This window comes from Octopus bimaculoides, chromosome 3 (assembly GCF_001194135.2).
Source record: "Octopus bimaculoides isolate UCB-OBI-ISO-001 chromosome 3, ASM119413v2, whole genome shotgun sequence".
Lineage (NCBI taxonomy): Eukaryota > Metazoa > Mollusca > Cephalopoda > Octopoda > Octopodidae > Octopus > Octopus bimaculoides.
In genome coordinates this window covers 50688366-50700845 of record NC_068983.1, presented here as the reverse complement: position 1 = coordinate 50700845, position 12480 = coordinate 50688366, and the positions used below count along the sequence as shown (strand labels likewise).

Below are 12480 nucleotides of genomic sequence, written 5' to 3'. Positions count from 1 at the left end.
TATAAATAGGTTTAGCTATCTTTTAGAATATGATACTACTAACTACCTATCCTATCTCCCTTTATTACTGTTCTTGGTTTGTCACCCATACCCCCACCACCTTTATACTGCCTCTGCGCATTCCTTCCTCCTCACTAAACTATTTAACCTCATCCCCCCTCCCTGATTCCCTCACTACACTCATCCTCTCTATCCAGTCAGATCAACTGACCATAAAAATATACCACTACCATTCTACACCTGAATCTTTCCTCTATCCCCTTCCCACTCTGTCTTCAAGACTTGACCTACTTACCCCAGGCACTCATCTCACTTGACCTGGGCTTCCTTCAAGTGAACACAAGCAAAATACCTCGGATACAATATGGAATATATTCACCTCTGCTATCTCAGCCTTTGCTGCAGCAACTATTTCCGGATTATACCCACAAGGATTACTTTACACGGATACTTACTACTGGAATGAAACTACACTCCAAGTACTGTTCTCTCTTTCTTTCTTTTTTCAGCTCATCACACTCACTATCACTTCATACTAAAACTCCCCGCCTATGGATATATTAATCGATTCCTTTACTATTTCTCTTTCCGATGAAGGGAAGTACTGGATCTTCCCAGAAACAGCTGTAAGACTCTATCCATAAAATATATTTCCAACCTTACCATTGCTCTCTTTATCATTATATATATATATAATAATTTCTACTCTAGGCACAAGGCAAGTGGTACTTAATGTATGGACCCCAAAAGGATGAAAGGCTTAGTCGACTTCGGCGGAATATGAATGTAACGGCAGACGACGAAATACCGCTATGCATTTCGCTTGGCGTGTGAAAATTGTTGACAATGCATAGAATGTATCACTCTAAGGCAGATATGGAACAGCTTTACCTGCCATGAAATGAGGGTGGTCATGGACTTTTACAACTGGAATTAACAATGAAGACTGCCATAATTGGTTTGAACACCTACCTGAAAAACTTTGACGACTGGATGTTAAATCATACATTAGAGCATGAAAACAAGAAAGCATCATACTCAGTAAAAAAAAATACAGGCAAAGGAATATCTAAGTGAATTCCAAATACAAAAAATTCCAGAAATAGATATACTAATACTAGAAAATAGCACAGAAAAAACTAAGCGTATGAAAACTCGTGCTAAAACTGCTGACTTAGATATTCTTATTGATAAATGGTAAGAAAAATCTCTCAGTGGCAAATACGAAAAGAGAGCTAATATTGCCGATGCTGTCAAAGCACTTACCCATCAATGATTAGTGGCTTCTGGCTTAAAATCAGAAACAGAAGGGTTTATCTTAGCAGCCCAGTATCAATGCTTACCTATTTGCATCAATCTTCCTGTCAGTTTGAACGGTGAAGTTTTAGACGAGAGAGATGAGATCATTTTCAAGCACTGGAGGAACTACTAGGCCAACATATAAGGAAATGACAGTAGACAAACATGTATGTAAACAACAAAATGTAACCATTGATCATATTGTTTCCATATGCAGCCTTCTTGCGCCTACAGATGATCTCTACAGGCATGATAGGGCAGCAAAATATATTCGCTGGGTAATTTGCAAAAATCTGGACCTGCCCCGTGATAAAAAAAAAACTGGTGGGAACACAAACCACCTCTCATCTCAGTCGTCTAGAACTTCACCGTTCAAACTGACAGGAAGATTGATTTAAATAGGCCAGACATTATATTGAAAGACTTCATTGATATGACTGTCGCAATTGACATAAATGTATCCGTCAAGACCTACCAAAAACTGAGCAAGTATAAAGATCTTGAAATAGAAATTGGCAAAATGTGGAAACTCAAGACTAAAATAATACCTGCTGTCATAGGTGCCCTAGGAATGATAGCAAAAGGGGCTAATTCCTACCTAGCCTAGATACCAGGAAAATCAAAAATGGTCGAAATTCAAAAGAGAGTGCTTATGGGAACTGCCTATTCCCTACGTAAAATATTGTCTGTGTATTCTCAAATTTTGAAACGTTGGAGAAATATTTAAGAATAAATTAACAGTGAATATAAAACATCTACTTTATACCAAATATTTTATACCCAATGTTTAAATCATTTACTCTTAATTTGGGTCTGATGTCGAAGGAACATGCAGTTAGCTGTTTCTTTGAAGTATCGTGTTTCTTTCCTTCAGACTATCTGAAATTAAATGAAAGCTCTAAATCATATACAGCCGTTTTGTGTTTTTTCAAATATGTATATTTCTTTGAGCAATTGCAAAAATAAGGTAAAATAAAATAATTCTACATAAATTTATTTATATACATTATATTGCAGTGTTGTCCTAAGTATTTCAAACTTTACATCTTACTGTTCTCAAACTTTTCCTTAATTTGCCGTCCCCTTATACCAACATAATTCCGATATATTTACTTTTGAAAACAGAATTTATTGCCATGAACTAAACAATGTAAAATTTAAACTTCGAAACAATTAAAATCAAGTGCAAAGATTAGAGAGAGCCTTTTGTGACTTTTGTTGTTTGAAACGTTTCACTGAAACCATAATTAAACGCACAAATATATAAGATATATATCGGTATGCGAAGATTGTCCATGTATTCAGTACGAGGAAATTAATTACTAACATCTTATAGATGATGATTTATTAGATTTGGACTTAGAAAGAATGGTTACAATATTTACAGAAAGGCCTATTGAGCATCATTCTACGTAAAATACCACTCTATTGTTCCAATGTGATAAACAATGATAAATATATCTTCACGATCCACAGTTCACAGTGTAATAGCTCCGCTGTAGCTACCTTGAAAATTTAGTAGTGTGTTCCTGATATCATTCGAACAAACTTTACGTATGTATTTTAATTCTAAATATTCGCTTAACAATTTTCTGTGTACGATTCTGTAACCTGCTCAAATGAATGCATATTCAAGATCTATATTATTGATGTCCACCATTGTTTGTATTCAAGATATTAGTGTGGAAAACGTTCTAGATGGTCACACAAATAAATTCACGGCGATATTTTGTTTTAATTTTGAATATACACAATTAAAATTGTTACAGAGTAGCGTTTGGATTTGAGCTTTTCGGAAATGAATACAATACAAAGATACGTTATGTGCCAAAGTTGGTTAAATCAATTACAGAATCCATACAAATGTGTTGGGCATTTATAAGTAAGCAATATTTTATCAAGTCGTTCAGTGCTCAACAAGATTAATTATTTTCGGGACCATGGAGTGAAGTCATCAATCCAAGAAACCCGGAAACACTGTTAACCTTCCTCATAATTTTAAGTTCATACAGTGACTGAGAACATGCGTTATGAAATTGCGTCATTCCAGTTTTCCAGTTGCCATCTAAATAAAACATTTTACTCATGACGTGCATCTCAAACAAGATTTTCATTCACCAGTAAATGTAGAGAGGGAAGACGCGGTTACTTCGATTTGATATGTTTAAGAATTAATTGATGTTGGCAACTTAGAATAAATATAACTTTATATATTGAAATATATTTCATTTTCAGATTCGTTTTTCATATAATATGACTTTATTGAAGGCCCAATTTAGAATCGTCTCTAGTGTGAAACGATCTCATATATAAGAAACCAACGCGTTCATGTATCATTTTATATGTGACATGAACAATTAGACATATCTCTCGAATGCAAAAAGTTTCACTATAGTAAATGAATAGATAATTCTATACCAGATTGCATGCGTCCTTTTCTTCAAATAATAGTATTTTTGATTGAGAATTGTACTGTATACTAATATTTGATGACATATGGCATTGTCATTCGCTTAATATTAAATTACTTTTCTTCCCTATCAACATTTTTTCCATCCAACACATACATCCACAAAAATATCAAGTGCTTATGTACCTGACCAGCTTATATTTTTTTATCTTTGGTTTTGGGTTTTATTCCGACAAGCTTCAATATAATCTTTGATATTACTGAAACTATAAAATCAAGATAATATCTATGTTCCCCTGGTGATTACCAAGCAACGCAAAGAAAAAAGAAAACAATGCTAAACGAACAATGACGGAGTAACATATTATAAATATAATATTTAACATAGAAAGCAACACGTGTTTAAAATGATGTTAACACGCTTTTCTACATGGTAAAACAATTTCTCTTAGATATTCTCTGTGATGCTAGTTAGTAGACGATAATCGTTTCAAACACTGACTCTATATTTAGTATATAATTACATTTCTTTACTTACCAATAACATTTCTGTTAATATTGGAGTGAATATTTCTACAAGTTATCACTTGAGAAGAGACGGCGTTCATAGCAATGAGATGGTAATTGTTTGGGAACTTTTTTTATAGAAACATTAATCTTTAATATCTTCTATAATTGACTCATATAAGACTCGTATACGAACTTATTTTTATAGCCTGATATGTTGTTTATGCTAACAAATGATTTTAACTTTAGAGTGTTTGTTGTTCTTTTCGTTTGAAATTAATGATATTCTTAATTTTCTACTCTGGTACACTTCATTTGATAGTCAAGATCAACAACTTATTTCCTCATTATCAATAGATAATAAATAGCTGAAAGAAGTGATTTTGAACGAAGACATACGCTGCTCTGTAAGGAAAATTATGTAGTTATTTTATAACTACTTTCCTTATATAGAAAAGTAATTTTATAAGTGATTTCTATCTGAAATTCAATTATTTATCGTAAATCTGATATTGTATACATAAATTTGTATTTACTACATATAATAGGTGCATACATTTAGTGAAATTGATGAAACATTTCAATTAATATGTTGTTTGATGTCAATTAACTTCATTCTCAGGTAGAATTGGTGACACAGTGCAATGAGGTCTTCTTTTGTATCGCAAGAACATAAAATTGATTGTGATTCGGCACTGTTTTCATTTTTCCCCTGTTGTTCAACTCGTATTCGTCCAATTTGAACAAATTGTATGTGTGCTTCCATTTTTCTTAAAATATGAACTCATGCGAATTAAATATACCTTGATTGTTTGGAATGTATCCCATAGAAGTAACGCATGCATCCGTTTGTGATCAAATCACAGCCATTATTTGGAGTCACGGTATGATGAGATGTTAACAAATATCTCCTTTCTCAATATTTTCATGTTTCTAGAAAGTCTGAAATGAAAATCATTCCGTAGTCGTAATAATATATATGCTATAATCTTTAATGAGTTATTTTTCTACGGTTCTGTAATATGGAGACAACATATTTAACTTACTACTCTATACTCTCTCTCTCTCTCTCTCTCTCTCTCTCTCTCTCTCTCTCTCTCTCTCTCTCTCTTCTCTCTTACAAACACACATATATATTTATGTATAGACGCATCTTTATCACAAAATAACAAATTCCAGGCACAAATTCCGGGTTCAGTCTACAGCGTGGTACATTGGGAAAGTGTTTTCTACTACCCAAATCTTTGTGAGTGGTTTTGGTTGACGAAAACTGAAAGAAGCCAATGTATATGTATGCGTGCGTGCGTGTGTGTGCGTCAGTGTGTGTGTGTGTATGTGTGTGTGTATGTGTGTGTGTGTGTGTGTGTGTGTGTGTGTGTGTGTGTGTATTTGTCACCGTGATATACCAGTTCGGGTAAAGTGATGTATAAAATAAGTTTGAGCGTTAAAATGTCTATAAGTAATCGGGTCGAGTCATTCGACTATCAACTCTACAGGGCAACACACCTGCATGGCAGCAGTCTAACGACTTAAACATGTGAAATCAAAAAGACACACACACACACACACAGAAATATATATATATATATATATATATATATATATGCACTCATACGCTAATCTAACTCTTTAGGGTCTTTGTTTTTATAAGCTCAAGAATTTTTGTTTGTGTAGTAGTTTTTAAGCGATTAAGCTTCATTTACGTTCATTTAAAAATGAAATGAAATATTTACATAATTCTGTAACAAGAGCGAATGATTTGTCTATCGTAGCACCAATACATATTTGTAGACGATAGACAAGTAACGTCACGATATGTGTCAAAAGCTAGAAGTATGGACGAGAACCAAAAAAAAAAAAACAATAAAACTTAGTGTAATGCTCTTCTGTGTCATATCAGTGTGGATGTCAATCGGAGTTCTAGGGGAGGCTTGGCTTAAGTCGGTATCTGTGTAAATGTATCTATTTGTAACCAATACTGATTGAACTATTCATTACTGAACATTAGAATAAACTAGTTTTTGCCATGAGATTTCGCTTCTACTATATCCGTAGAATGAATGGCATTTTATAGATTACTCCAGGTGTTCATGTGTCGACAGTAACTTCTAGCAGTCGAGTCGTGTGTGCACATGTAACAATGTTTCTTTGAAAGAATTTGTCAGAAGGAAGATATATGTCACATAACAGATTAATATAGATTCTTATTTAGGTATAAGCAAGCATTTTTGGGCAAGTATATTTGACTTGTTCATTGATCCAGTATTTTACTAGCACTATATTTTATTGATCCAAAATGAGGAAGATTGAAATTTACCTCGATAAGATTTGAACTCAAAAATATACTACCCCGAAGAAATATTGATTTCAAATTCTGTCACAAAACTCAGCAGTTTCTGCGGAGTGGGTAAGTCGATTATATGACCTCGAAAGAATACACGCAAAAGAAATATTATTTTCAAATTTTGGCATAAAAAAGCAGCAATTTCCGGAGAGGCAAAAAGTCGATGACATCACCCCCAGTCTCGGTGGCTTTTAAACTAAGAACATAAAGACGGATGAAATGCCGCTAAGCATTTTCCCACTGTGCTAACTATTCTGCTAGCTCCTAGAAATATTGACTTTAGTAGATTTTGGCACAAGGCCAGCAATTTCAAGGAGCAATTTCAAGGCCAGCAATTTCAATATGTCGTTTACAATGACTCCAGTACTAAGCTTGTACTTAATTTATCGATCCCGAAAGTGTGAAAGGTAAAGTTGACCTCAGCGGAATTTGAATTCAGAACTTAGAGACGGATGAAATGTAATTAAGAATTGTGCCCGGTGTGCTAACGATTCTGCCAGCTTGTTGAGTTTCTACCCGGAAGGAACATTGCCTTCAAATGTTGGCAAAAGGACAGCAGTTTCGGAGCAGACGTAAGTCGATTACATCGACCTCAGTGCCCATACACCGAAAGCAGTAAAGTAAAAGTCGATCTCGGTGAAATTTGAACTCAAAATCTTAAAGATGGATGAAATATCACTAAGCATTTTCCAGGCGTGCTAACGTTCCGCCAGCTCACCGTCCAACTGACAAGATATTACCGATTCAAATCATTTTTACCGAGGCCAACTTCTTCATATGTAGTTGATGTATGAAACGTTTCTTTAGCTGATGGCTTATCATATTTACATTTTGTAATTTTTCTGCTTACATTTGCATGAAAGAATTTTCTGAGTTCATATACTTGTATTTTATGATTACTTTCCAGTAGTCAGTCTACTTGGTGACATCTCGGAAGCTAATTAGCATAATCATAGATTATATTCATTAAGAATAAAGTTCTAAGGATAGTACAATTTGAATATCGAATTCTAAGCCGAATAACCAAAATCAAGTATTACTTTATTCTTTTTGTTGCTTTTTTTTGCTCCATATAATAAATTGGTATGTACAAGAACTCATTATGAATAGACTTCATTGTTCGGCAATTCCAGACTTCTATACAATATATATTGATATGAGATGAAATAGTTGGAAAGGAAATTGTTAACGCGAAAATAGTGCGTACATCAATATAGTTCAGCATAACTGTTTCATTTAGACTGTTTTTCATTTTCTGACTGCATATTTTCGTACAGGAAAAAAAAAAGTATATGGTGAGCAAAATCTCAAATAACCTATGAACTACTGCCTAAAACTTACATTTCTGTACATATTTATTCTTTTAAATCAATATTTCAAAATCAATATTTGCGAATTATTCGAGCTTATCACAGTTTTGAGCATATCTTTAACTACTGCATGCCTTCACTGATTTTATATAGATACAACACATTTATAGTAATATATACGTGATTTAGACTGAATTTATTCCTCGATTCGTATTTATATATTATAGAATTTCCAAGTTTTATCAGTAAAATCAAACTCAGCTTCTAGCAAGCAATTTGATATTAAACGTCAATCACTATCTCAGAACAATTTAGGTAGCAATTATTCCACATATAATATATAAAATCATTCATATTTATAAATATTTCCATAATCTCAAGAAATGCTACATTTTAATTCAGATTTTCATATAAATGGAAATGAATATAGTTATATTTATGAAAAACAATATCTGTCATGTACTACAATACAATATATAAACTAGTTAATTCCTATCTGACACTGAGATATCATTAGCATAAGCTGTCGTAAATTACAATATTCAGAAATGTTATTTGTATTCAAATGTAAGTTTTAAATAATTTTGTATTGTTCATTCCACAAAAGATTAAAATTAAAACTCTTAAATGTAAACATACGTGTAAGGTGTTCATATTTATGGAATAATGTTTTATGGATTTTGACGCAAAACAGAGTTGAAAGCTATGGAGTTATAATAAGCTACAATATTTATTTCTAAAGCATCAAATATTTAGAAAATGGTGTTGCTTGTCAATGATCTATGGAGTGGTAAGAATTAAGGTATGGAACAGAATTAAACTAATGTGTCATATTTACATTCATTCACCATTTCTGAATTTAATTATAAACCGGCACTGCATCGGTTACGACAACGAGAATACGAGTTGATCCAATGAAGAGAACAGAATGCTCATGAAATTAACCTGAAAGGGGATGAACAGTTCACAAAAACGCATCCCTGTAACGTAATTCTCAGCGTGACACAACATTCTACAACCTAGTTTCACCAGCTGAGTTGAGTCGCACAATATCAAAAGACGTATCTTGCTCAAAGACGCGCTGCTAGGAATCAAATTAATGGCCTTACGATGGTGAACCGAATACCCGACAGAGAATTTAATTACTATAATATGGTATAAAATGATCCCTGTATTAATAGGCCTAAGTTTAAACAGAATATATTCCCATCTGTCTAAATGTTTAATTTCCAAGTTTCGTTATATTCCTGACCTAAAATATTTTAGAAATGAATATCAAAACGGAATAATTAATTCTTCTGGCATAAGCACAAATTCATTTGAGAAGAATATAATTGTTTCCATTAAAGTTAATTTCATCCGCACCAAATAGATCTCATACAAATAATATACGCAAGAAAATAACTTTAACACTCAAGGTCTATGTAACACATTAGTTAATTATTATAATCGAGGCTCGTTGCCTTAATGATGATAATAATTCTTTTTAATAAATAGTCACAAGGCTTGGAATTTTGTGAGAGGGGACCGATCGATTACATCGAACCTAGTTTCACTGGTAATTAATTTATCGACCCCGCAAGGATGAAAGGCAAAGCTGACCTTGGCACAGTGTGAATTCAGAACATAAAGGACTGACGAAATAACGCTAAGCCTTTCGGCCGGCTTCCTACCGATACTGATAGTTTGCTGTTGTAGTATTAATAATAATAATAATAATACAGCACATACCCAAGGCGCACAGAGCTGCGCTCGGTAGTGAAGTGAAAGCACGTTATAAAACTAAAACTACTGAACAATAATAATAATAATAATAATAATAATAATAATAATAATAATAATAAAAGCTAATAAACCGGATATTATTATAAAATATCAGGCAAAAAAAGTGTATTTATTTATTGATGACTATTCCTTATGATCACAATATAGCGGTGAAAGAATTTGACAAGAACAGTAAATATAAAGACTTGCAAATAAAAATTGATAAAATGTGGCATCTCAAGGCGACTACTGTACCAGTGATTGTAGGATTTCTAGGAATGATAAAAATAGGTACTAAAACTCATTTGAAAATTATACCAGGCCTACCATCTCTACAGGAAGTGCATAACATCGTGTTAATTGGAACGACTCATGTACCGAGAAGAGCATTATCGCCGTGGAAACAACATCAATTCATGAACTTATTTATAAATTTTTAAAAATAAATATCGTACCTGTGAATTTGCGTGTGTAAACTGGGAATGCATACAATGAGCTCCTCTGCCCTAGGTGTACGGAAAGCACTCGGCGAGAAATGGAAGAAAATTTTAAGAAAGGAGAAAAAACCACTAACCACCACCACCAACAACAACAACAATAACAACAACAACAATAATAATAATTATAACGATCCCTTCTACTAAAGGCGCAAGGCTTGAAATTTGGGAGGAGAGGACTCCTCAATTACATCGACCTCAGCGTTTCACAGGTACTTAATATAGTGATCCCAAATCGATGAAAGGCAAAGTCAATGTCGGGGGAATTTGAACTCAGAACATAAAGACACACGAAATGCCACCATGCATTTTACCGGATGTGCTAACGATTCTGCTAGTTAACCACTTTCATTACAGTTTATATTGGTTTTAGATTTTGGCACATGACCACATTAAATTTGATATTATAATATATTCGTTACTTCCATTCAGGTAACTATTGTACATCATTGCAGTGATGACGACGTCATAAATGCTATTAAATAAGTTTTTTGCTCGAGAGGATAAATTCTTCTTCACCAATGGAATCCAAGCACTGCAAAACTGATGGAAGAAATGTGTTAACTGCCAGGAGGATTATGTTGAAAAACAAACCCCATATGGTCTCATTCCATGAAAACACCTTAATCAGCCTATTAACTTTTCAGCCGGTCCCATCCCATCATGTACACAGTAACACGCACGCACGCACGCACGCATATATATATATATATATATATATAGCATTTTTTCTTTAAATATAAATGACATTAATTATATTAAGGGCTATTACTGTAAGTGACACCTTACGCTGTAGTGGCTGTCTAAAGTCACACTACTTCAATAAATATACGCAGGCACCGAAAGCGAGGGAATGACCATGGAAATTCCTTCTTTTCGGTGAGATTTTCTCTCAGACTGGGGTCGATCTAATCGACTGGCCTCCTCCCCGCAAATTTTGGGCCTTGTGCCTAGAGTAGAAAAGATTATTTGTGAAACAATTGCACGATTTTGTTGTTTAAATACAGTGACTCATCTGAGTAATTTCCCTTGCTTCATTTTCTTTTCATCTTGGCAAATTACCTGGAAATTAAATAGAAAACAAATGTTTCCTGAGGCAAGCAAGCTTTTTACAATATCGATGAATATATCCTTGACTATTTGCTACATGCCAAGGATGGAGCGATTTATTTAAGGTGTGTGATAAGCGGGTACACATCATTGCCAAATGCGAAGGAAGACGACATGCGTTCAGTGTTCTCGTCTGTCATAGCGGTGAAGATACTCATCCGCTTTGATACATATTGTGCATTTAACAAAGTCAATTAAAGAAGAGATTTTCTCTCAGACAATAATCAGAGCATCATACATTTCAAATCTATTTATACTTTGCAAATATGGGTGTTATTAAACACTATTAAATAACTCTACATATACATCATGAAGTATAGAAACTGCACAATTGTTATACATAACTATCCGCATGATGTTAATATCTGCCAACAGTGCTTTAAAATGTTCTACATACCAATATTACCTTGTGGAAGTAATGTAGGGGAATAAACTGCTTACTTTGTCATATGCAACAGCTTCAATTCACTTTATATAGAAATTAACAATTAAATTGTTTATATAGTATACAATTGTATTTTAATCTTTTTTCGTCTGGGTCGCCACTGTGACATGTTATAAAAAGATTGCATACATTCCTCTGCGTGTTACATTTACAATAACATTTGTAATTTTCTTTAAAATTTTCATTCGCATATCTGCTTTCTTATACTGTAAGCCAAAGGTCACTGTTTTGCTACATGTGCGACAACCTATACACAACAGATATGTTTCATGGTAATCTGTAATAAAATATCTTAGTTGAGGTAAGATTAAAGTGAAAGAATCCCGAGATGACAACATTTTTTTTTATATGAATGCCAATTTAAGCAACTATCCTATCGTAATTTTCGGAGGATATATTTCTTGTGTTTTATACATCAAAGTTGTGTATTCTGTGTGCTTACGCAGTGTAGTGTAGAATATTTGATACTATCTTTGTTTCTTCCAAAGAAACTGAAATAAACCAACACCATAGCTTTGCGTTCAAAATTATATGAAATGTTAAACCCTACATAATAAATAGATGAAAGAAAAATGTATATAGCTTACCAGGTTGAGACGTGCCATGGGTATATGTAGTGAAAAACTAGGGAATGAGAATAAATAAAAAGTAATCCTAATTTCAAAATTTCTTGCGATAATTTTCTGTTCATGTACACGTACACATTTATAATACACGTGTACATATATACATATATTGAGTATAAATATATATATACATATATTGAGTATAAATATATATATATATATATATAT

General features: G+C 33.3%; 1 long non-coding RNA gene across 1 annotated transcript in view; it reads left to right on the top strand.

The window, feature by feature from the left end:
* Positions 1–2151, top strand: part of LOC106871991 (uncharacterized) — a 9512-nt gene extending 7361 nt beyond the window's left edge. Inside the window, exon 3 of the long non-coding RNA XR_001409727.2 lies at positions 712–2151. This is a non-coding gene — a long non-coding RNA (uncharacterized LOC106871991). The remainder of the gene's footprint in view (positions 1–711) is intronic.
* Positions 2152–12480: the final 10329 nt, after the last annotated feature.